The 24358-nt window shown below is 44.6% G+C and overlaps 1 long non-coding RNA gene across 9 annotated transcripts in view; it reads right to left on the bottom strand.

Annotated features, from left to right (window-relative positions):
* Positions 1 to 21209: 21209 nt before the first annotated feature.
* The window catches only part of LOC146808945 (uncharacterized), a 588451-nt gene continuing 585302 nt past the window's right edge, over positions 21210 to 24358 (bottom strand). For all 9 annotated transcript variants that reach the window (XR_014966289.1, XR_014966287.1, XR_014966293.1 and 6 more), the window contains one exon: positions 21210 to 21845. This is a non-coding gene — a long non-coding RNA (uncharacterized LOC146808945). The remainder of the gene's footprint in view (positions 21846 to 24358) is intronic.

Genomic DNA, 24358 nt, shown 5'->3' on the forward strand with positions numbered 1-24358 from the left:
CCAAATGTTTAAATCATCACAAGTGAGTAAGCCTGGGCAAAGCACTATGCTACGCTCGCGTAGTTTGCAAAGTTTGCGCTACTTCGCACTACACGAATTGCACGTAGCACAGTGCAAACACGCGTAGCATAGTGCAGCGGTCATTTTTGCTTGCTCGCGGTCCTCAACGTCAAGTTGGCGACCGCGAGCAAGCAAAATGACATCCCGGCGAGACTTTTTCCTTGTTCGCGATCAGCAACATCAAGTTGCCGATCGCGAGCGTGGAAAATAAACCTCCCGGCGAGCTTCTCGACGCGGGGAGGTCAGGTTTCTCATTGCGAGTGGTCGCGTATGCTCGCGACCGCTCGTGATGAGAACCTACCAGTCCGCGTTGAGAAAGCTGCCGCTCGAGTAGAAATCTACTCGAGCGGCAGAAAACGACTGCTTGCACTGTGTTTGCACTGATTGCACAGTGCGGACAAGCATCCCGCACTGTGCAATCAGTGTGAACAGCATCTTGCACAGTGCACTATGCAGTTTGCGAAGCTACGCGTAGCTTGCATAGTGCGAAGTGCACTTCACGTAGCTACGCGGAGCGCTACTTCGCAAACTACGCCCAGGGTTACCTGTGAGGTAAATGTCATTAACTTATGACAATGCTCCTGTATCGATTTCTTAAGGAACTGATGTTACTCTGGCAGAAAAAGGACCTGTATTGTTCTTGTACCCTTATGGGCCCGAGCACTGTGCAGGCAGTTAGTCTCAGCTTTAAGCTGCTATATTTTGACAGACAAGACATTGGAAATGTTCAATCAATTTTTGTATTTGTTACTAACAATGTTGTTTATTTATCCCATACTGTGTACATTTTGCACCAACAAAGTGTGTGTGTGACTATTTAATTGCCTGTAGTCTAAGACTACAAGATAGGAATGATCTGATTTAAGCACAGGAAATAGTGAATTATTAATCGGGGAGATACCAGGTTCAATCACACCTTGATATTCTAGTTGGATAGAATCTCTTTAACAGGGCATTTAGCGTCACATTTAATTGGGCATTGAGCTTGTGGGCTGGACTGTGCAGGTATAATATTAGCAGAATGCCTATCCCAGCTTGACTGATAGTAATATAATGCTGGGACATGAATAAGAGCTCATTCTGTAACATATGCTGTTTTAACATCTTCGAGAACAATGACAGAAAAGGAAGGTCCTCTCCTTGTGGGACTTTTATAACAAACTCAGATGGCCAATCAGTGTCATCCAATAGAATGTTGTATCCATTATTTAAATTCTGCCAGAATATTACTTTAATAGTACGCGGTATATCAATCTCAATTTTAAGTCTATTTCATATAGTCTATCAGGAGGGCTGAGATGCTGATCATGAATTTCTACTTAAATGTAGTCATTTGGTTGCTCTAACCATCAGAAATGCTTGAGGAGTCTGGTGAACAATGGTGACCTCTGCGCGCTGTTGAGCAGGGTCCTTGCCCATGTCATGTTCCGAAGAAGAGTTTGGAGTATTTGTGGCACATTTCGTGGAAATTTTGATCATTTTATTTTTTTTGAATTGCCTTTTTGTTGTGAAGTTTCTCTTCCTTTTTTAAGATGAGATCAGACGAGTAGTATGAGCAGTGTTCGGTTTCGCATCTCCTGTCTACGATCAACTTGCCCCTCTCTCTCTTACCTTCTGTCTGCAGAGTCCTGAAAAGAACGAGAAGGACTTATATCAGAATACAGATACCTATCAGGCTCTTTAATTGTATCTCTGTTATGTAAATTGTAAAAAATTCTGTGGAATCTTGCTTTGCAACACTGACGACGACTGACACTTGCGGGGGACAAGTTTGCCAACAACTCTCCCCTTTGAACCCATGGATTTGTTTTCTTCACCAAGGCGGCAATTGTCGAATGACCAGTAAAGATCTGGAGAATTCCGAAGACTGCAACGCATCTGCTGCTTCTTCTCCTGTCTTTTGGACGCTCTTTCGGACCGTTTCCGAATTTGGTGATTTCTCTTTGTTTTCCACACTTAGCCTCTTAACGATTTTTTTATGGCTCGTGACGCCCTCTCCTCCATGCGCACCCCTGCCATAGGCTGGTGCACATGCCACCACGTTATCACGTGAGATGCACGTAGCTTATGTGCGTGCCGCCATTTTTCTTGCATTGTAAAAGATCTACATAGCAACGCAGTGTGAAGCTACATGGAGCCAAATATCTGCTCTCGTTTTTGAGGAATGCTTTATGTAACCTCTGGCAAGTACTATTATTTTTTTTACCCAGCACATTGTGTCAACGTACATCTGCACTGTATTTATCATCTTTAATTCAGTGCCGCTTTGCATAGTAAAAATACTAACTTTGGACATATGCTGCACTCAAGTCATATTTCTTCTTTCAACATATTCTGTGTCATAATTATTTTCGGGTAATCATATTTTACTCTTTATTCACTTATCGCATTTGGATTATTGATACCAGATTCACAAGCTACTACCAACATGTCAACCACTTCAATGAACCAACCTCCCCCATTTCTTTGTGAGAAGGGTGAGCCACTATTGCATTGGAAAAGATGGAAGTTATATTTATTAGCTATTGGTGGTGAAAAATTCTCAGCTCATAGAAGACAAGCAATTCTTCTTTATAATCTTGGAATAGAAGAGCGCAACATATATGAGAGTATTGACGTAATTTCTGTTGGTGAAGGTGAACCATCTGATGTGTCAGAAATGCCCATAAAAATGTTAGAAATTTATTTTGGCCCACAAATCAATGTTGTTTTAGAGAGACACAAGTTCTTCATGAGAATCCAAGAAACCAATGAGACGGTTGGGAATTACATAGCTTCTCTAAAAACACTAGCCCGCACCTGTGAGTTTGGTGACCCTCATGACTTGTTGATAGGTGATCAACTGGTTAGATGCACTAACAGTCCTAGAGTACAGGAGAAACTTTTGTCTAAGAACCCTTCCCTCAAGGAAGCTTTAGCAATCGTAGGAGGCATGGAAAACACCTCTGGCGGGGTCTAAGAGATGAAAGCTCATATGACAATTGCTGATGACACTCCAACTCCCAATAGTATTCATGCACTCACCCAAAGAGAGACATCTCAAGACTCCGTTTACAACGTTTCCAAGGTTATGCCTGGAACCAAGATCAAACCTTTCACAGACTTTTCAAGGATGAAATGTTATAGGTGTGGGAGTATTAACCACTCCTCTAACTATGCTAATTGCTATGCAAGAAATACAACCTGTCACAAGTGTGAAATCAAAGGTCACTATGCTAGAGTATGCAAGTCTGGTGGCAGAGTGCGCACAGTGAAGAATGTCGAGACTATTAGTGATACTCCAAAAACTGTTATGCTAAGTGTGAGAGGTGATGGCATGGTAGATGCAGACCTCATCAGTATGCCAGAATGCGAAGTGGTAATTGGTGACAAGTTATTTGTGGTTCTGGCTGACTCTGGATCTCCTTTTACCATGCTTGACAATGATCTCTGGGACAAAACCTTTCCTGAGTCACAACTTTTTGCCCCCGATATTAGCCCAGTCAGTTATGCTGGCTTGCATATTAATGTTTTGGGCTGTGCCATTATGAAAATTAATTTCAAGGGAAGGGAGACCATTGGGAAAATTTATGTTGCCAAACGAGGTGACAACCTTCTTGGATGGAGACAACAGAGATTTGGGGATAATTCTCAATCCAAATGCTTGTTATCCATCGGAGCAAGTCATGTTGTAGACCACTCTACAACCTCGAACAAGTTTTTTGAAGAGATTCCTCAAGTTTTCTCTGACAACCTTGGTTTACTCAAAGACTTCGAACATCGCATAGTGCTCAAGCAGAATGCGACACCTGTCGTACACAAGGTTAGGAAGGTCCCCAACATGATGCTTGAACCTCTCAGGAATTAACTTAAAAGACTAGTAACTCTAGGTATAATTGAGGAAATCGAATCCTCTGAGTGGTTGGCCCCAGTGGTTTTGGCCCCCAAGGATGGAGAGAAGAACATCAGGATGTGTGTTGATTTGAGGAGTCTAAACAAGTGGATATGGGTAGACCACCAACCTCTACCTAATATATCTGAGTCTTATCAACATGCTTGGTGGTGCAAAGGTCTTCAGTGTGTTAGACTTGTCCTCAGCTTATCATCAAGTACTCCTCCATCCTGAGTCCAAACACCTTACATCTTTTGTGACACCGCTGGGGGAATTACGTTTCATCAGGATGCTGTTTGGGCTAGCTTCCGCAGCTGCCTGTTTTCACCGCATCATGAAGATGATTCTGAGAGACATTTCTAACCTTATGTTCTTTCAGGATGACATCTTAGTTTACGGTAAAGATGACTCAGAGCATGATAGTATTTTGAGAGCCTAAAGGGTTTAACAGTGAATAGGTTAAAGTGTAAGATTGGTGTGTCTTCCGTCACTTATTTGGGTCACGTCATCTCTGGTGAGGGCATCCGACCTAAACTGGATCTCGCAAGGAGCATTATTGATGCTCCCCCCCAACTGATAAGGAGCAGGTGAGGTCTTTCCTTGGCCTCGCCGAGTTTTATTCCAAATTTGTTCAAGGTTTCGCCTCCATTGTGGAACCTATCAGAGCTCTCCTGAGGATGGGTACACACTTTGTTTGGTCACCAGAGTGTAAGTGTAACTCTATCAAACTGGCGATAGGTAAGATGCCCACTCTTGGCCATTTTGATACCAAGAAGAAAACTTTCCTTACAACTGACGCTAGCTTGTGTGGCCTTGGAGCAGTACTTTCCCAGGTTGATGGAGGTGCGGAGAAGGTGATTGCATTTGCCTCCAGAGCGTTAAAGAAATCTGAGCAACAGTATTCGTGTATTGAAAGGGAGGCTTTAGCGATAGTGTGGGCAAGAAGACATTTTAAGTTTTACTTGTGGGGCATTCCCTTCTCTATAAGATCAGATCATCACCCTTTAGTTCAGGTATTTTTGTGTGCGGTAAGTGAGAGACTTACGAGTTGGAGCGAGGGATTGGAAGAATATAATTTTCAAGTACATTATCTTCCTGGCTCTGCCAACAAAGCAGCTGATTGTTTATCAAGACTGCCTATTGAGGATTATGTGGATGTTCCAGACTGTGACTCTGCTGGTGTTTGCTGGGTCAGGGAGCTTGCTATCCAAAAACTGGAGTGGGAGCAGCCCTTATTGGAAGAAGTACTGCTTCCTATTGTGACTGGGTTTGTTATCAAAGGCTGGCCTGACAGCAAAAGACTTGATTCTGACCCGTTACCTTTCTGGTCCATCAGAAATTAACTTGCCCTTAGTCAAGGCCAACTCATGCGTGGTGAGAGTGTGATACCTCCTGATGTCCTTAGACCAAAGCTGGTTAACCTTGCTCATGAAGGACACTTGCGTTGAAATCTCCCTAAGTCACGTCTACGTGAGAGGTATTGGTGGCCCAAGATGGACAGTCATGTTAAGAAAGTGGTTAAAGAATGCTGTCAGTGTGCCGCCAACGATAAATCCCAGGTCACCAATACCTCTCCTTTGTCGCCTGGTGAGGTCCCACAAGAGCCTTGGTTCAAGCTTGGTTTGGACCTTATGGGCCCCTTTGAGCTTTTAGGTCCTTCAGAAAGATTTGTAATTCTTTTAGTGGATTATTCTTCCAAGTGGGTGTCCATCAGATGCGTGAATTCTGTCAGCACGGACACTGCCATGGAGATGGAACAATCAGGCTAACAGAGTACTTTGAATAATCACAACAAAATACTAGTGCAAACACAAAGAATATATGATCCACAGTAGGGCAAGTATTACTTGAACTCCTTTTAATGAGTACAACTCATGAAAACTGCAAAAAGATCAGGCTTTGTTAGCCTACAGGCTGCATTGTAAGCCAATAGCATAGAAAATTAAAGCACTTGTACAAAAAATGGCACTGTGCCTTCAAGGCAGCCATGACCCCTAGCTTCCCATCATGCCTCAGGGGTGACAGTTAGGTCAGTTGTTCTTTGCGGAGCCCAAAGATTAGGACCCAAAGATAAAGCTTAACCAAACAAGGAAAACCAGTCTCATTTGCCTGGGGAGGTGGGTGGGTTGCTTATGACTTTGATGAGGACACCCCTGGAAGAGAACTAGGATTATAGGTAAGTAACTTATCCTGCTCTTCCAGGGGAGCCTCATCAATAGTCATAAGCACTGAATAGAATAGCAAGCCCATCTTCCACCTGCGGGCAAATGAGACAGAATGACCCAACAGACAACCATAATTATTAGTGTTTGATCAGATTCCTTAAGGAGGCTTGGCCTACTTGTATGCCTGTTCTGGTATCTGAATCAAGACAATAGTGTCTTGTAAATGTATGTACAGATCTCCAGGTCGCTGCTTTACAGATTTCAGAAATCGTTAAATTGAGGAAAGCAGTTGTAGCCGCTTTTCCTCTTGTGGAATGAGCCTTGGGGGGTAGCCCCAAGAGGCTTCTGTGTTAACTGGTAAGCCAATTTGATACAAAAAACTATCCATCTGGAGATGGAACGCTTGGAGGCTGAAAAACCTGTTCTGATCGAACCATAATTAATGAATAGTTGACCAGATTTTCTTGTCGTTTAGGACCGGTTCAAATAGAATTTTAAAACCCTCTTCAGGTCTAACGAGTGAAGTGACCTTTCAGCTGGAGTAGAGGGATTAGGAAAAAAAGGTCGGTAGTGAAATGGTTTGGTCGACATGGAAATCTGTCATCACCTTCGGAAGGAAGGAGGGGTGTGTTCCTAAAACATCTCTATTTAAATGGAACACCGTGTAAGGCTCTTTTGAGCAGACAGCTTGAATCTCGCTCACCCTGCGAGCTGAGGCAATCGCCACTAGGAAAGCTACCTTTCACGTAAAGTGTTGAAGGGTTGCTTTGTGGGTAGGCTCGAATGGGGGACCCATCAATTTAGATAGAACCAAGTTCAATTCCCAGGGGGGAGAAGGAGGCTGAACAGGAGGATAGACCTTGTAAAAAACCCTTCAATACCTGTAGCTGAAAGAAAGATGGTTGAGGAGAACGCCTGTATGCCGTAGTGGCAGCCAGGTGCACCTTAATGGAAGTGAATTTGAGGTATGCCTTGGCTAAATGAAGCAGATATGGTAAAATCACATCCGCCTGCCCTTTGGTAGGATTACAATTATTTTGTACACACCATAAGAAAAAACATTTCCATTTACAAGCATATGAGTGCCTTGTGGAGGGGCTTCTAGCTTCTTTCAAGATGGTCATGCAGTCTTGAGGACGTTCTAAATGACCATACTGGAGGATCTCAGGAGCCATGCTGCCAAATTCAGTGAGGGAAGGTTGGGGTGATGAATCCTCCCGTTAATCTTGGACAGAAAGCTAGGTCTGCACGACAGTCTCCTGTGTGGGCATTCTGACAGAGGCAGAAGGTACCACCATTGTCTGGGCCAGTCCAGGGCGATCAGAATCATCCTCATGTCTGAGTGTGAGAGTCTGGTCACCACCTTCGGGATGAGCGGAAGAGGTGGAAAGGCGTACACAAATGCCCCTGACCAGCTGATCAAAAGGAAATTCCGCTTTGACCCTGGCCGGTAGTACATTGAGCAAAGTCTCTGCATTTTTTGTTTGTGTCGTCCGCGAACAGATCGATGCTTGGACGACCCCATTCTTGGAAAATGTCCGACAACTTCATCGTTTAGAACCCAGTCCTACTGGTCCTCGAAATGCGACTGAGAGCGTCTGCCTGTGAATTCTGCTCTCCCGGTAGGTGTACTGCTGTAATCAATAGATTTCTCGCTAAGAGCCAATGCCAGAGAGCCTGAGCTCCCAGCGATAGAGTCCTCGATCGAGTTCCTCCCTGTTTGTTCAGGTAGTACATGGTAGTCGTATTGTATGTCTGTACTAGAATGGAATTGGTCTGAATCGAAGGGAGGAAAGCCTTGAGAGCCAGATGACCACCCTCAACTCCAGCATGTTGATGTGGTCCAACTGTTCTTTTGTTGACCATTGACCTTGCTTCGAGAGAGCCCCCTTGTGAGCTCCCCAACCCTGGAGGGAGGCATCTGTGATCAAAGATTGGGAGGAAGGAGCCTGATGGAATGGAACTCCTACCAGAAGATTTTCTTGTTTCATCCACTATGGTATTGATGCTCTGGCTGCTAGCGACAGTTGTATCATGTCTTCCCACCGAGCCGTTCTTTGATCCCACTTGTCCTCCAGATCCTGTTGTAGGGTACGCATTCTCAACCTGGCATTGGGTAATAGAAAGATGCAGGATGCCATTGATCCTAGAAGAGATGCAACCTGACGGACTGAAGGCAGGTTGTTGCGTAGGATCTGCTTGCCCTTCAGTGTGATTGAAAATCGCCTCTCCTCCGAAGGAAACACTTTTCCTATTGCGGAGTCTATTGTTGCCCCCAGATAATGACTTCTTTGCGTGGGTTGGTGAGACATTTTTTCGAAAGTTTACGTGGCAACCCAGCTGCTTGTTGAAATTTGTTCCTCACGCATTGGGGGGAGGGATCTTCCAGAAGCCAGTCGTCAAGATAGGGATACACAAAGATGCCCTTGTATCGTAGAGTGGCTGCTACTACTGCCATGCACTTCATGAACACTCGGGGAGCTGATTTCAACCCGAAGCACCTTGAACTGATAATGGGAGGACCCAACCTGAAAACGCAGGAACTTCCTGTGATAAGGATTGATTGGAACATGAAAGTATGCATCTTGAAGATCCAGCGAACACATCCAATCTCCCTGTTGTAGATGAGGATATATTTGATGAAGAGCCAACATGCAAAACCTTTCTTTTCTGATGGACTTGTTGAGTGTTCGAAGGTCTAGAATAGGTCTGAAATCTGACTTTCAACCCTTTTTCTTTACTAGGAAGTATCTTGGGTATACCCCTTGACCTCGTGATGCAGGGACTTTCTCGATGGCTGACTTTCTTAGAAGGATAGCTACCTCCCGCAGCAGTAGTTTTATCTGGTGGCATGTTGTTTTCGCTGGTTGGATCGAGGGAGGCCGATGTCGAAAACGTAGACAGTACCCATTTTGCAGCTTAGTCAACACCCATTGGCTGCCACTCCTCCAGATGATTGGTAATACTTCCCCCTACTGAAGTGGAAAACAGTGATGGAGGAAGCGGACACTCATTGTTTAGTTGGTGTTTTTGCTGAGGAAGTCGACTGACGAGGGGTTCCTCTTCCTCTGGGGGTACGACGACCCTGGTACTGGGTCTTCGATAGACATTGCCTCTGCCAATGAGGGGTTTGAATCCTCTGACGGAAGGGTCGCCGATCGTAGGGACTGTAACAGCGTTGGAACTCTTTCCTCTTCTCAAGTCCAACAGCCTTCAGGGTATCGAGTTCTGACTTCATCCTCGACATTTCCTCATCAGTGTGAGTGCCAAACGAGGATGAGCCTGTGAAAGGGAGATTGAGAATCCGGGACTGCGCTTCCGGTTTAAGTGCAGTAAGACAGAGCAGCCAGGATGATCTTCTGGCGGTGATTCCATGTGCATAGTAATGCGCCAACAGCATCACTCCATCAGCTGTGGCGCTGATCACTTGGTTTGCCACCAAGCTGCCTTCTTGCACAATTCCCTCAAAATATCTGTGGTCTTCCCTTGGCAGCTTCTCTGTGAACCTCTGCAGGGAGTCCCACAAAGATCTGTCATAGCACCCCAACAGGGCCGAAGCGCTGGAGACTTTCATCATGGAGGCTGACGTGCCACAGACCTTTCTCCCCCATGCATCCTGTTCTCTGCTCTCCTTATCTGGTGAAACTGTAGAAGAGGAGGCTATTGTGTGCGTTTTCTTGGCCGCAGCTATATTAACAGAATCTGGTGGAGGATCAGATCTGAGGAATAAAGGGTCGTCTTCAGCCGGCCTGTCTTTCTTCACGTTTCTCGCTGATGCGGACTTGAGAGTCGCTGGTGTTAGAAAAATGTCCATTACAGGCTGGAGCACACCTGGGACCAGAGGTAGCAAAGGCTTGGCTGCCGATCTCTGATGCAAAGTCTCGAATAGGATTGAGGATGATTTTTGCTGAGTAGGCATAAAGATGTTTAATTTGTTTGCCCTTCTGGATAGAACATCATGAAAAGTAATGACGTCGTTCACCGGAGAGATTCTCGATGGTGGGCTGGCTGTTAAGAGTCGGGGAGTAGTCCCTCTTCGAGGAATGGGTGGAAGAGGGTGAACATGTTGGAGACCGGTGTCTTCTCCTTTGCTCTAGAGACCTGGATCTTGTTCTTGAAGAGCGAGCAGGAGTATGTGTGCGATCTCTACCCCTTGATGGAGTAGTAGGAGAGAAAACCGCTGCTTGCACGAGACAGGTTAGAGTAGACTTGTGTAAAGGGCTGGAATATTCCTGAGCAACTCCCGTTTGTGGAGCGTCAGCTTTGCGCCAGTTATGCAGAGGTAACAACCATCTGGGAGAGAGGTGTACTGATGGAGATTTTCACCTCTCTTCCCGCACAGGATGAGTCTTGTGAGCGTGAGCGATGTGAGGATGGAGATTTCTACTTCTCCGTTCTTGCAGGATCCTCAGCTGGACGGGTTCATACAGGTGAAGAAGCCAGGCTATGTGACGTCGAAATGACCACCGGTGAGCTTGAGGAAGAGGAAGAAGACCGGCTTAATAACGTGCGGTGAGATTCTGCTCTCGACGTCGGTGATGGTGACGGAGAAAAACTCACTGAGCGTGAGCCAGTAGCAGATTTGTGCTTCGACGTCGAACGTCTGAGTCTGGACGTCTACGGAGTCCTTTGTCTCGACGGTGAACGGCGCTGCTTCGACATAGACGGAGACCGCTGTCTCGACGCTGAACGTCTTCGTGATGCTGTCGATGGAGACTTCTGCCTTGACGTCAACAGTCTTGCCATTGGAGGAGTCTCCTGCCTCAACGACGAGTGTCTCTGCGCTAACGTCGATGAAGACCAACGCCTTGACGTTGAACGTCTGTGCGCTGAAGACTGGTGTCTCGACGTTGATCTTCTTTGGGATGAAGCCCTCTGCTTCAGCACCGGAGATGACGTTTTATGCCTCAACGTCGATAATCTATGTACAGATGTTGATGGAGACTTGTGCATCGACGTCGACCGCTCAAGGATGTGCGGAGGCGGAGTGTCCTGTCTCGGCGTCGAACGTTTGGCCAATGCCGACGGAGACCTGTTCCTCGACTTTGACCGTCGCCTGGTTGACAATAACTGTGGATCTTTTACCTGACTCAACGTTGAAGCCGCCGTCTTCGGTCTTGGAGTTGAACGATGCGAGTGCACTGCTGAAGACTTCGACGACGACATCTGCTTCTTCGCCAGTGGTAGGTTCGACACCGATCCCAACGCCGAAGGTGAACAGATCAGTATCTTGTTCCTCGACGTCGATCGTGGTCTGTTTTTCTTCTGCCTCACAGGAGACGTACCTCTTTCAGAGTCCATATAACCAAATTCTCTCTCTAACCTTGATAGTTCTTCTGGAATTTATTTTACAATGAGGACGATTCTCTGGATCGTGAGACTCAGGGTAGCAGAGGATACACACAGAATGTGCGTCAGTCTTTGCCTTCTTCTTGCCACAGGAGGCGCAAGGGTCAAAAAGTGAAGGCATTCTGACAGAAATAAAAACCCTTTCTGCCAAAAAGCTGTTTACACTTCACTCCAAAGATAAAAAGATGTCGAGTGAAAAGTAGAAAACCTTAAACTTTTTTGGTAATTTTGACAAAAAAGTCAAAAAGCATTGGCATAGCCAATAGGTCTTGCCTTTGGGACCTTGTAAGTGTTTAGCTATCCAGCACAATATCCTTGGTGTAACAACATCAACTGTTGCATAGCTAAACACTTATAAGGTCCCAAAGGCGAGACCTATTGGCTATGCCAATGCTTGTTTACAGCTTGTTGGGGTCTTACTGCAACCTATTAGCCAGTTGCCCCTGGTGAAACAATTGAAGATTATTTTCAAACTTACCCAGAAAGAAATTAAACAGTACAAAGAGAAGCCTAAAAATGCGAATGATTTAATCAGGGTGGCCAGCAGGCTAACACAAATATTAAAAAAGAGTGGGACTCACTGAGGAGCCCTGTGGGACTCAGCACAGCAGGGGAAAAGGTTTCGATGTAAAATCACCTAAGATGTCAGTTTTGGAAAGCGAATGCAGATCTAACTGATACCCGGATTCCAGAGAGAGCCATACACCTCTGAGCAGCAGACTTGGAATTAATGGAAGAACAAATAAGCTGGCTAATTTAGTCACAGTAATTGCTCAAAAAATGATGGCCTTGTATTAAGCAAGGAGTTTTTTTCCTTTGATTCATAATGTAATGCCTTAGCAGGTTGGGTTTTTGGGAAACTGGGGAATTTCCTAGGCGGGTCTGTGCTGAGGTACAATCAATCTTATACTGGGCTGCCTTTGCATGTGTCCAGTCTTGCTGTTCCTGCCTGTCTCGTAGAAGATTCTGCCACAAGAAATGTCTATTTAAAATGCACTGTGACTTTTAAGTCATAGACTGAGTTTTAGATAGCTTTTAGGTCTGGCTTAAGAGGGCCTAAATGCACAGAGTGAAATTTAATTTATGCCTGGGTAATTATTTTTTTGCAGTTTTATATAGCGCAAACTTGACCAGAAGGTATTGGAGTGCTTTACATGAACACCAGTTACATTACAGATGGACACATTAATTGTTTGTTAGGCACAGGGAGATTAAGTGATTAGCCCAGAATCACAGGATGTTGAGCCCACGCCGAGACTCGCACCTGGTCCCCCAGCTCCAAAGTCGGCAGCTCTGCAATTGAGCATTACAATTGTTAAACAAAATAACTGAGGTTATAGCATGGCGCCATATCAAGTAACTAAGGCTTCATTCAGTTAAAAATCCTCTCACAGGAGCAAGGAAAACGTAATGAAGTGAGCTCAAGTGGGTGTTTGCGTCAAATGTGATTTTCCTTTTTTTTTTTAGCGCAGCGCACCAAAAATGGATGCCAGAATGCATTTTGCACTATAAATAAATAAATATTGCAAAGTGCCGACGCTGGCATTTCATGCAATAATGCTGAATTTGGTGTGACATTTTGCATACTTTATGCAAGGACTATGCTACTTACCAGTAAGCATCTGTTCTTGGCATGTGGAGCTGCAGAGCCACACACTTAGGATAGTAGATTGCCATCTGGTGTTGGGCTCGATTGCTTGCAGGTTGTTGTTGTCTTCGGAAGAAGTCTTTGGTCACGAGATAGGTGACTCCGCCCTTGGACTACAGTGCGCATGGGCATCCACTCCATCCTCAGATTGTTTTTCGCCATGATGGGAAATGATGGAGTTTGTAAAAAGAGAGAGAGATGTCCATGTGTAATGTTTAAGTAAGACTATGCTGGAACAGATACAGGTCCCGGGGAGGTGGGTGGGCGTGTGTGGCTCTGCAGCTCTACATGAAAAGAACAGATGCATACTGGTAAGTAGCATATTCCGTTTGAGGCACATGAGCTGCAGATCACACACTTAGGATAGACTATATTGCAGTGTCTCCCCTAGCGATGGTCACCTGTATCAGTTGCAGCAGTTTGGAATAAAGTTTTAAGGACAGCCTGACCTACAGAAGCTTGTTGTTTTGCCTGCACGTCAACACAGTAATGTTTAGTGAAGATGTGTGTTGTAGACCATGTGGCTGCCTTACAAATATCTTCTAAGGGAATGTTTCCTAAGAATGCCATGGAAGCCCCTATTTTGCGTGTGGAATGCGCTCTAGGGGGAACTGTTAGTGTGCGTTTAGCCTTGTGGTAGCATATTTGGATACATTTAACTATCCACCTGGCTATCCCGGATTTGGAAATGGGGTTGCCTTTATGTGGTGGAGAGAAAGCAACAAACAATTGTTTGGTTTTGCGGAATGCTTTGGTTCTGTCAATGTAGTAAAGTAGGGCTCTTTTAACGTCTAAGGTATGAAGAGCTCTTTCAGCTACCGAGTCCGCATTTGGGAAGAACACTGGTAGCTCTACTGATTGGTTAAGATGGAACAGAGATATGACTTTTGGCAGGAAATTCGGATTAGTTCTAAGAACCACTTTGTTGCGGTGTAATTGTAGGAATGGATCTTGTATGGTTAAAGCCTGGATCTCACTTACCCATCTAAGGGATGTGTTAGCAATAAGAAAAACCACTTTCCATGTGAGGAACTGTAGTTCGCATTTATGCAGAGGTTCAAAAGGGGGTTCCATGAGCCTTGTAAGAACAATGTTTAGATTCCACACTGGAGAGGGTGGTAATCTGGGAGGAATAATCCTCTTAAGGCCTTCCATGAAGGCTTTGATCGCAGGTACTCTAAATAGTGACAAGTGTTGACAATTTTGCAAGTAGGCTGCTAATGCTTCTAGGTGGAGACGTATGGATGAGTACGCTAAATGACATCTTTGCAAGTGTAGTAAGTAGCAAATGATGTTCTGTATGGATGCATCCAGTGGGCGTATATCATTGTTATTGCAGTAAATGGCAAATCTTTTCCATTTTGCAGCGTAGCAGGCTCTTGTGGTAGGTCGTCTGGCCTCTTTCATAATATTCATACAGTCTGGTGGTAGGTTGAGGTAACCGAACTCTAGGACTTCAGGAGCCAGATCGCTAGGGTCAGTTGACCTGGATCTGGGTGTCTTATTTCTCCATGGTTCTGGGTTAGTAAGGACGGGGTGAGATGCAGTTTTTGGTGTGGAAGTAGGGAGAGTTCCAGCAGTGCTGTGAACCAGGGCTGGTGTGCCCATTTGGGGGCTACTAGGATCAGTTTGAGAACTGTTGCCTGAGTTTGCGTACCACGTATGGAATGAGTGGGAGAGGCGGAAAAGCGTACGCAAATCTGCCTGACCAGTTCATCCATATCGCATTGCCCTTGGACTGTGGGAGGGGAAACCTGGCGGCGAAGGTTGGGCATTTTGCGTTTTCGTGTGTGGCGAACAGATCTAGGTCTGGTTGGCCCCATTTTTGGAAAAAGGGGAGTAGGACTTGTGGATGTAATTCCCATTCGTGGATCTGTTGAGTCTGTCGACTTAACAGGTCGGCAATCTGATTGTGAACCCCTGGAAGGTGTTCTGCAAGCAGGTATATGTTCTGGGGAGTGGCCCATGTCCAAATGTTCTGGGCTAGCTGGGACAGCTGGAGAGAATGTGTGCCTCCTTGTTTTTGTATATTAGACATGGCTGTCATGTTGTCCGTCCGGATGAGGACAGTTTTGTTTTGGAGATGTATTTGGAATGATTTCAGTGCTAAGAATACTGCCATTAGTTCCAGGTAATTGATATGGAGCACCTTTTGGTGAGTGGTCCATTTGTCCTGAGTGGTGTGTCCTAGGAGATGGGCTCCCCACCCCGTGAGTGATGCGTCCGTTGTTAGCACTATTTGTGGAAGAGGCTCGAGGAACGGCCACCCTTTGGACAGGTTTATTGTGTTCCACCATTTCCGAGAGCGATGTGAGCGGCTGTCCACCAACACCAGATCTGTTAGTTGTCCGTGAGCCTGATTCCACTGATGTGCTAGACACTCTTGCAAGGGACGCATTTGAAGTCTTGCATAAGGCACAATGAAGATGCATGACGCCATCATGCCTACCAGTTGCATGAACACTCTTGCTGGAAGAGAGTGATGGATTTGAAATTTTACGATGAGAGCTTGTATATTGGCTATCCTGGCTGCGCTGGGATATGCTAGGGCTTTGGAGGTATTTATGGTGGCTCCCAGATATTGATGTATGTGGGAGGGTTGGAGATGAGATTTGGGGTAATTTATTGTGAACCCCAAGTTGTGTAAGATTTGAATTGTTCAGTGAGTGTGTAGAACGCATTTGTTGAATGAGTTGGCTTTTATTAGCCAGTCGTCTAGATACGGGAAGACATGAATTTGTTGTCTTCTGAGATGCGCTGCTACTACTGCTAGACATTTGGTGAATACTCTGGGCGCAGTTGTTACCCCGAATGGAAGGACTGTAAACTGATAGTGTTGTCCGTCCACCACAAACCTTAGGTACTTCCTGTGAGCAGGATGTATGGGAATGTGGAAATAAGCGTCCTTGAGATCTAGTGTGGCAAGGAAATAGCCTTGTTGTAGTAGTGGGAGCACTTGCTGAAGAGTGATCATATGGAAATGATCTGAGTTTATGTACAGATTTAGGAGTCGGAGGTCGAGTACTGGTCTTAGAGTCTTGTCCTTTTTGGGGATTAGGAAGTACAGTGAGTATACCCCTGTACCCTGATGTTGTAAGGGAACTGGTTCTATTGCGTGATTTTGAAGCAATGAGAGAACTTCTTGTTTGAGGAGCGTAAGATGGTCTGGTGACATGGAACGGTGCTTGGGTGGTATGTGTGGAGGGGTAGTGGTGAGTTCCAGGCAGTAACCATACTGGATAATTTGTCTTACCCACTGGTCTGTTGTGATGGAGTTCCAGACAGGTAGGAACTGTTTGAGTCTTCCCCCAACTGGAGTGGAATGGTCTGGGGGGAGTGGAGGAAAGTCACTGTTTTGTGGCTGGGGAGGTACGAGTGTTGGTATTGCCTCAACCTCGTCCCTTGCTGTTGTTTCCTCTATATCCTCCTCTAAAATATCCTCTACTAGGAGATGTTTGTGTAGAGGTTTTGAATGTAGAGGAGGTGTCTGCTCCGATATTCTTAGAGGCTCCTCTGTAGAAGGAGCGTCGAAAGGAGCCACGTGGTTGTGGAGACTGCAATGCTCCCATGGACTTAGCAGTCTCGGTGTCTTTTTTCATTTTTTCGAGTGCAGTGTTAACTGCTGGCCCAAACAGCTGTTCTTGGTTAAAAGGTTGGCTAAGTATGGTACTTTGTACTCCTGGCTTAAAGCCTGAAATTCGTAGCCAGGCATGGCGTCTAAGGAGTACACTTGTGTTTAGTGCTCGAGAGGCGGTGTCTGCGGCGTCAAGTGCACATTTAATTGAGGCATTTGAGATAAGTTTTCCCTCTTGTATAAGGTCATTTGCCTGGGTCTTGTATTGGTCTGGCAGGTGTTGTAGCAGATTCTCCAACTGATCGTAGTGAGCCCTATCGTAGCGTGCTAATAGGGCTTGGGTGTTGGCAATATGCCAATGATTAGCAGCTTGTGCTGCTACCCGTTTGCCCGAGGCGTCTAATAGTTTGGATTCTTTGTCCGGGGGTAGTGTATCTCCAGTGGTTTGGGAGTTGGCGTGTTTCCTTGCGTTGGAAACGACCAAAGAATCCAGAGGGAGCTGCCCTTTGATGTAACAGGGATCTTCTGGGGCAGGTCTATATTTTTTCTCAATTCTTGGGTTAAGCACCCTGGCACGGACGGGGTCTTTAAATACTTCTGTGGCGTGTTTTATCACCCCTTTAAGCATAGGTAAAATTTGTACCGACTTCTGAGACTGTTCAAAAGTGTCTAAGAGGAAGTCTTCCTCGGGTGCATCAGAGTGCATGGTGACCCCATGATAAAGTGCTGCTCTGTTTACTAGTTGTCCAAACCCCAGGTGGTCATCTGGAGGTGATGGTTTGGAGGGATATGGTGTAGGGTCAGGTATATCTGGTAGAGGGTATTCCCAATCATCCAATTGTACGGTATGTGGATCCGTGAACGGATCATTAGTATTATAAGGATCACCCCCCCCCCCTAGGTCATCATCATCATCCTGTGGAGGTGGCGTATGTGATGGAGATGGTAGAGGTAAGGGTGGTGTAGGCAGAGGGGGTGGGGTAGAAGGTTGTATGGGAGAGGAAGGAGGAATAGGTGATGTTGCCGAGACCTTCTTTTTTATAGGAACTGGGGCAGGTGTTGTGTCCAGTTTCCGTTTCTTACATGGCACTGCAGTGACATGTCCAGTCTTTGGATTAATATAGATCCTTTTTTGTGTTGGATCTGGATGGAAAAGTTCTTGTTCTCCAGGAACAGATATTGGCGCAGATTTTTTCGGTTCCGATCGAGGTTTTGGTTGATCGGTAGAGTCTTTGGCTTTAGGAGGTGTATTATAGTCCTTAGCCGGTGGTATCGGTGCCGATGAAGGTTTCGGTGCCGATGAAGGTTTCAGTGCCGATGAAGGTTTCAGTGCCGATGAAGGTTTCGGTGCCGAAGTGGAGTCTTTCGGCTTGGGAACTTTCGGTGCCGGTTTATCTATGGGCCTCGATGTTTTCGGTGCCAAAGGTGTCGGATCCGATTTTGGTGCCGAGGGGTCTTGTCTTCAGTGCCGAAGGTACAATTACATGCGGCTTACTCGGGCACGAGCCACCGGAAGGCTTATGTTTCTTCGGAGCCGAGCCCGGAGGCGGGGCTTCTGAAGGGTGTTTTCGGTCTCGACTGAAGCCAGCTGGCGAAGTCTTGACCAATGCCTTAGGTTTTGGAGAGGTTGGGGCAGGGGCAGTGGTACTCACGCGAGGCCCCGGAGTAATGGGGTTGTCGGAGTCGTCTGCTTCTGAGATGATTTGAAGTTCCTCAGAATCCTCTTCCAGAAATCGGGACCCTCGTCGAAGATGTTTACTGGTGCCGGAGCTGGTCTCTGTGCCATGATATGGCGTCGAGCTCTTCGATCCCAAATGGTCTTTTTGGATCGAAATGCTGCGCAGGCTGGACAGCTGGCTTCGTCGTGTTCCGGTGATAGGCACAGGTTGCAGACTTTGTGATGGTCACTGTGCGGAAATTTTGCTCCACACTGGCGGCATTTTTTAAACGGCGTCCTTTCCATGAGCCGTAGGCCTCACGGCGTGGATAAGCCCAGCAGCCCGCATCGACGTCTGGAATCGAGCCGATGAATTCGATGTCGAGTGAAGGTGCTTCGATGTAGTTGTAAATGTTTTTTCGCTTCGAAAAGCTTGTATTTGAGAGTTTCAACCGGAGTTGGAAAAGTTACATCCGAACCCAATGGTGGAAAAAAACAATCTGAGGATGGAGTGGATGCCCATGCGCACTGTAGTCCAAGGGAGGAGTCACCTATCTCGTGACCAAAGACTTCTTCCGAAGACAACAACAACCTGCAAGCATCCGAGCCCAACACCAGATGGCGATCTACTATCCTAAGTGTGTGATCTGCAGCTCATATGCCTCGAACAGTACATTATGCAAATTTCGCCGGGATCTAGTTCTAAAAGGACTCTGTGAAGTGGCAGCAGCCCAAATCATTGGTCTTTAATGTGTCATAGTCATTGACTCACGTTGCACAATCACTGGTGGTTGAGTACATCTTCTGTGAAATAATTTGGGGCTGTGCACGTCCCATTTGTGTCTCTCCTAGGATGCAAAATCCCTGCCTACATCCTCTGAGCCATGTGCAAACCCTTTGCTAGGCATTGCCATGTCAGAAGGAGAAAAAAAAATCTAGTGCCTAATGTTGTTAAACGGGAAACAGAGAAAAACTCACCAACGTGAGAGACAGAGGGAAGCTTGCACTTGATGGTGCTGCCTTCTGCTGAGTGTCTGTGCATAGGATATTTGTGTAGGGTGTGTCTATGCTTGTAAATGTGTCTGTGTGTGCTTTTTATATTGCTGTGTGCTTACATCTGTGTATCTATTGCATCTGAGTGCCCACAGAGGTCTGTGTTCTTGTGTGTCTGCTGTGCATGTGTGTTTGTGCATGCATCTGTGTTTGTGCTTACATGCCTGCCGGTTGTCTGGTTGTTTGTCAATGCACATGTGTGTGTGCGTACGTGTCTCTGTATCCACATGTGTGTATTTCTGTCTGTTTACGTGTTGGACTCTGTTGTCTGTTTTTCCGTTGTGTTGACAGTTGTCTACTTGTGTGTCGTGCATATGTTTGCCTGACTTCCGGTATGCATCTGTGTGTGGGAGAGAGAACGAAAAAGACTTAGAGAGAGAGAGGCATAGAGAGTGAAGGACTCCGTCACACCGCCTTTCCTTCTTTTTTTGAGTGTGTCAGTCCCTCGCTGGAGCGTTAACAGAGGTCACTCAGTAATGAGTACAATGAGTGATTGCATTAATCGGCTCCCACTGGAGTACACGTGAATGGCAAAGACAGCTACCAGGATGGAGGTCTGGATTTTAATCTGGGCTGGTGAATTTCGACGGAAGGTCAGCCTCATGCTAATGAGCCCTTGTAATCTTCCTCGGCATGCAGGAGCAGTTGGTAATGCGAGGGGCCTTCTTCATGCAAGGCCGATGTAAGAGGAGGAGGAGAGAATTATTTATTGCTCATTTATTTTAATGTAATTTTGTGCATAGCGAGGACAACAGCCTAAGGATGTTAGCATGCTTTGGAAAGAATTTGTACATTAAGACAAGCCCGGGAGTGGTGCGTGCGCGCGCAGTCTGCTGTTCTTCGAAGCACATACTCGTGATTGTGGCACGCCGCTGTGCACTCCCGCAAGGTATATGCCGCCACAAGCACGAGTATGTGCTTTGAAAAAGAGCTGCACGACAGCTACAGGTCTCCTACGCAGTGCATGCGTGCTGCGTAGGCGAAACCTAAAAAGGACAGAGCTGTGGAATCTAGGGTCCTGACTGAAGGAGCTGGAAAGAACAACTGACCTAACTGTCACCCCTGAGGCATGGTGGGAAGCTAGGGGTCATGGCTGCTGTCTTAAAGGCACGGTGCCAGTTTTTGTACAAGTGTTTTCATTTTCTATGCTATTGGCTTAAAATGCAGCCTGTAGGCTAACAATGCCTGCTCTTTTTGCAGTTTTTATGAGTTGTACTCATTAAAAGGAGTTCAAGTAATACTTGACCTACTGTGGTTCATATATTCATTATGTGTTTGCACAAGTATTTTCAATATTATTGCATTGTTTAGTCTCCTATATGGGGGCTGTATTGGTATGAGAAAAAATATATAGAGCTGTATATATATGTTTTTCATATATAATTTTTATTATTTCCGGGGTCCCCAGGCATGGGCGGGAATATTCAGTGCTTATGACTATTGATGAGGATCCCCTGGAAAAGAACCCTTATTACCACTAATATCCCTGTATAGAAGCAATAAAAGGTGCTTTAGGCACACACAAGTAAACTACTAAGGAGACCCATTAAAAAGGTACCATATCTAGCATTATGTTATACGGTTCTGGAAGGACTATACAGTCGGAACAACAAACCTTCATAATACAGTAACTTCTTATATAATCATTGAATGTTGGTCTGTTTGGCTGGCTCACAATATTGCATCCAAACTTCTAACCCTCCAGAGTTAAGGATGATGTCAGTAACCTAGAACATGACTCTCAAGATTCCCAGGGAAATCGTGGAAACTGATCTCACCCTTTCGTTTGTCACTTATGAATGCCCAAAGTGTCACAAAGAAAAAATATAATCTTGCATTTTCAAACATTTATTGAAAAGCTCGGATCTATGCAAATAAACACCTGCAAGTATAAGAAAGATTAAACATATTATTACGATGAGCACTATTATAATAGTGGAAAATCAAACACAATCATGATAATTGTTCATAACTTTGCTAATTTTACTAATGTTACTAGCATAGCCAGCCTCCATGTTAAAGAGAGCATATCTGGAGTACCCATCTGCATGGTCTGTTGGAATGACCTAACCGCATCCCTTGGTAATGAATGTCAGGAAACTGGGGTCAGTGCATCCACAGATGCACCTCCAAGGGTACAGCTATCTTCCTTCTCAGGGTGAAGGTTGGGAGGGGACTGTGGATCTGTATCTTTCAGCATAGTTGGGTGATGACTTTGGCAGGAGTGAACCTCTTTCAGACTTCAGCACAGACATGGTTTATATAATAAAACTGCAAGTGCATCTAAGATATTCTGTGTCAAAGGTGCAGGACAGCTTTTCAATTAGACTGAAGCAGAAGCATCGTCACTTTGTGAACACAGAAAATAAAACAGTGCTTCATGTTCTGAATTTGTGAGACCCTGGAATGAACTGTGCAGACTACTGGGCATCAATGGCTATCTGGAAGAAATGTGTATATGGCCATTCCTGCAATACAAAAATATGAAAAAAGCACCATTAGAAAATGAGGATAAGTTAACACCAGATCTAAAATGAAAGCTAAATGCAAGTAGCATAACATTCTTACACCTAAGGGATTAAGTATGTGCTGAAATTTATTCAGTACTGTGCACTCACTCTTCTGCCAGTACAACGCTCACGACTGACTAGTGCCTCATTATCTAGGAGCAATTTTATGACCTTGTGTTCCACCCATCTGAGGACTTTGACATTGTTAATCTGTTTATAAGAAGGTAGGTCTCCGATGACTGGTCTCATCAGATCTACTGACTGAATTGTTCTCCTGTAATGCTAATCACATATTCCTTCTACATCTACAATCTAGGTGCTATGACACAACTGTAGGTTAAGCAGCGTTAAAGAGACTAATAATAAATACACCAGTCAAGTGAAAGACACCCAATTCTCTCACCTTGTGAATATCTGAAGGGAAGTGCAATTAGGAATCATTTTAATCTATTTTAAGGCCTTTGTTTTCTTTAGGTTAACCTAAAAAGATTTACCGCAACTGGATCCATTTTCATTAGGATTGACTGGAGGAATGAGGAGACTGACTGCTAATCAGCAAGACTCCTGCGATTTTGTTAACCTATTGCTATCTACATTTTTCTTTTATTTGTATGTTCAAAAAGTGCAACTGCAGATGCCTCACCTGAAAGAGTACTCAAAAGATTTATAATGTAAAACAAACATTTTTATATAACTTTAAGAACTATAAGATCTCTGTAAAACTCTAAGATCCAGAAATAGGGCACACGGCTGTACTGCTGAAAATACAAGCATCTGTACTTGATCCAATAAAAAAAGATACAAAATGTGAGGCCATTGCTGTATAGTACGTATATTTTTCATAGATATTATATAGAATTGGACTAGTTTTATTATCGTGCTTTCAATAAAACAAGTTACAAATAACAGTTAACATGCTGGTAAAAACATCTATTTATCTCAAAAGAAACAAACTTTAGTTCAGGCTTTGCTTTTTCAGTTGCTCCATTTCTGTAGAGAACACTGGCATTCACCTTTGTTCTCTGAACATGCCTTGCAAAGTCGGCCATCTTGGGAAACGACTGATGCAGTCCTAGAGTTGCTCCTTTCGGGATCAATATTTGAGGGTGGCTCGGCTCGAAGCCCACCAAAGGCACGGAGACACCCAGTCAAACCTGCTCCCTTTGCGGATTTCTAAATTCACAAAGACGATTGCGATTCACTGACCCATTTGCGCTGTTCCATATTCAAATAGCTGCACTCTTCCCAAGTATCCAGACATTTCTGTTAAACTAAAACCGGATGACATTCAGGGCATAATATGCTCAAATTCTAAACTTTACTGTTTAAAATGCAGTTTTTAACTATATGTTGAAGGATATTAAAATAACGTAATTAAGCATTCTTCCGGGCAGAATAGATTAACTGAAGATCTGGGTAACTTTTTTGGACCAATGCAAATAGTACACTGCACAGATGAGATAATTATATCTAAACCTTCTAGTGCACATAAGCTAATTTTCTGATGATTTCTTCATGGAAGTGAAAGTTCATGAATAATTCAAACCATTGCTGTGATTTAATAATGTGTCATCAAGGCCACATAATATTTTTTCTCTCTACCAATTTCGTATAACAAATGTTTTGTACGAAAAATAAATTATGCATAAAATTTGCATGATTCCAACTGGGGCACCTTTTATAACCTATTGGTGTGTACATCTGTCAGTGATGTGTTTAGAAAATAATCTTATTAAATCTATTTTGAATTTCATGTGGTACCAGTAGTTGTAAATGGGCTCTCCAACTTTGAGGATAGATTATAGTCCATAAACACAAATTAGCGGAGTATTCTTACAGTTCATTTAAATGGAGTGCCAAAGGTCGCAAAGAGTTTGGACAAGCAGTGCCAGAACTCCGATTCAACAGTCATTCATATTTTTGAGTTTCTCGTGTAGGTGAATTTTGGTGATGCAAATGGACTTAAACTAACAGTCTCCGTAATACAAAGAAAGACAGATTCAAGGGCATCAGGTGAAGTGGCATCTCACACCCTAAAAAACTTAATTCCACAACACTAACATTCAGCTTTTGAAACTTAAAACTAAAGGTCTGAAGTGTAATGATGGGTAATTTGCACCCAATGTCTATTTTACTTCAACACTTTACTGAATCAAAACTCTTAATATATGTTTTAAATGGTTTATTCTAGTGTTTTCTTCTGACAGACTTCTGTAAACCATAAAGATCACTCTACTTTGCCCATCGTGACATACTTTCGGGTGTATTGTTGGTAATCTGTGATGCGTATATGGGGCACGCAACACGCTTTGCTAAGACGTGTTATTAAATGTATCATATAATGCGGTTTCTCAGGAAATGACGTTGACATCACTAATTAACCATAACTCATCAGAGCATGCTTCAAGACTGTCCCAAGCAGAGGGTGGGTAAAATACTATAAAGATGGGAGAAATGACGAGCTATTTTCA

Source organism: Triturus cristatus, chromosome 7, assembly GCF_964204655.1.
Source record: "Triturus cristatus chromosome 7, aTriCri1.1, whole genome shotgun sequence".
NCBI classification, from domain to species: Eukaryota; Metazoa; Chordata; class Amphibia; order Caudata; family Salamandridae; genus Triturus; species Triturus cristatus.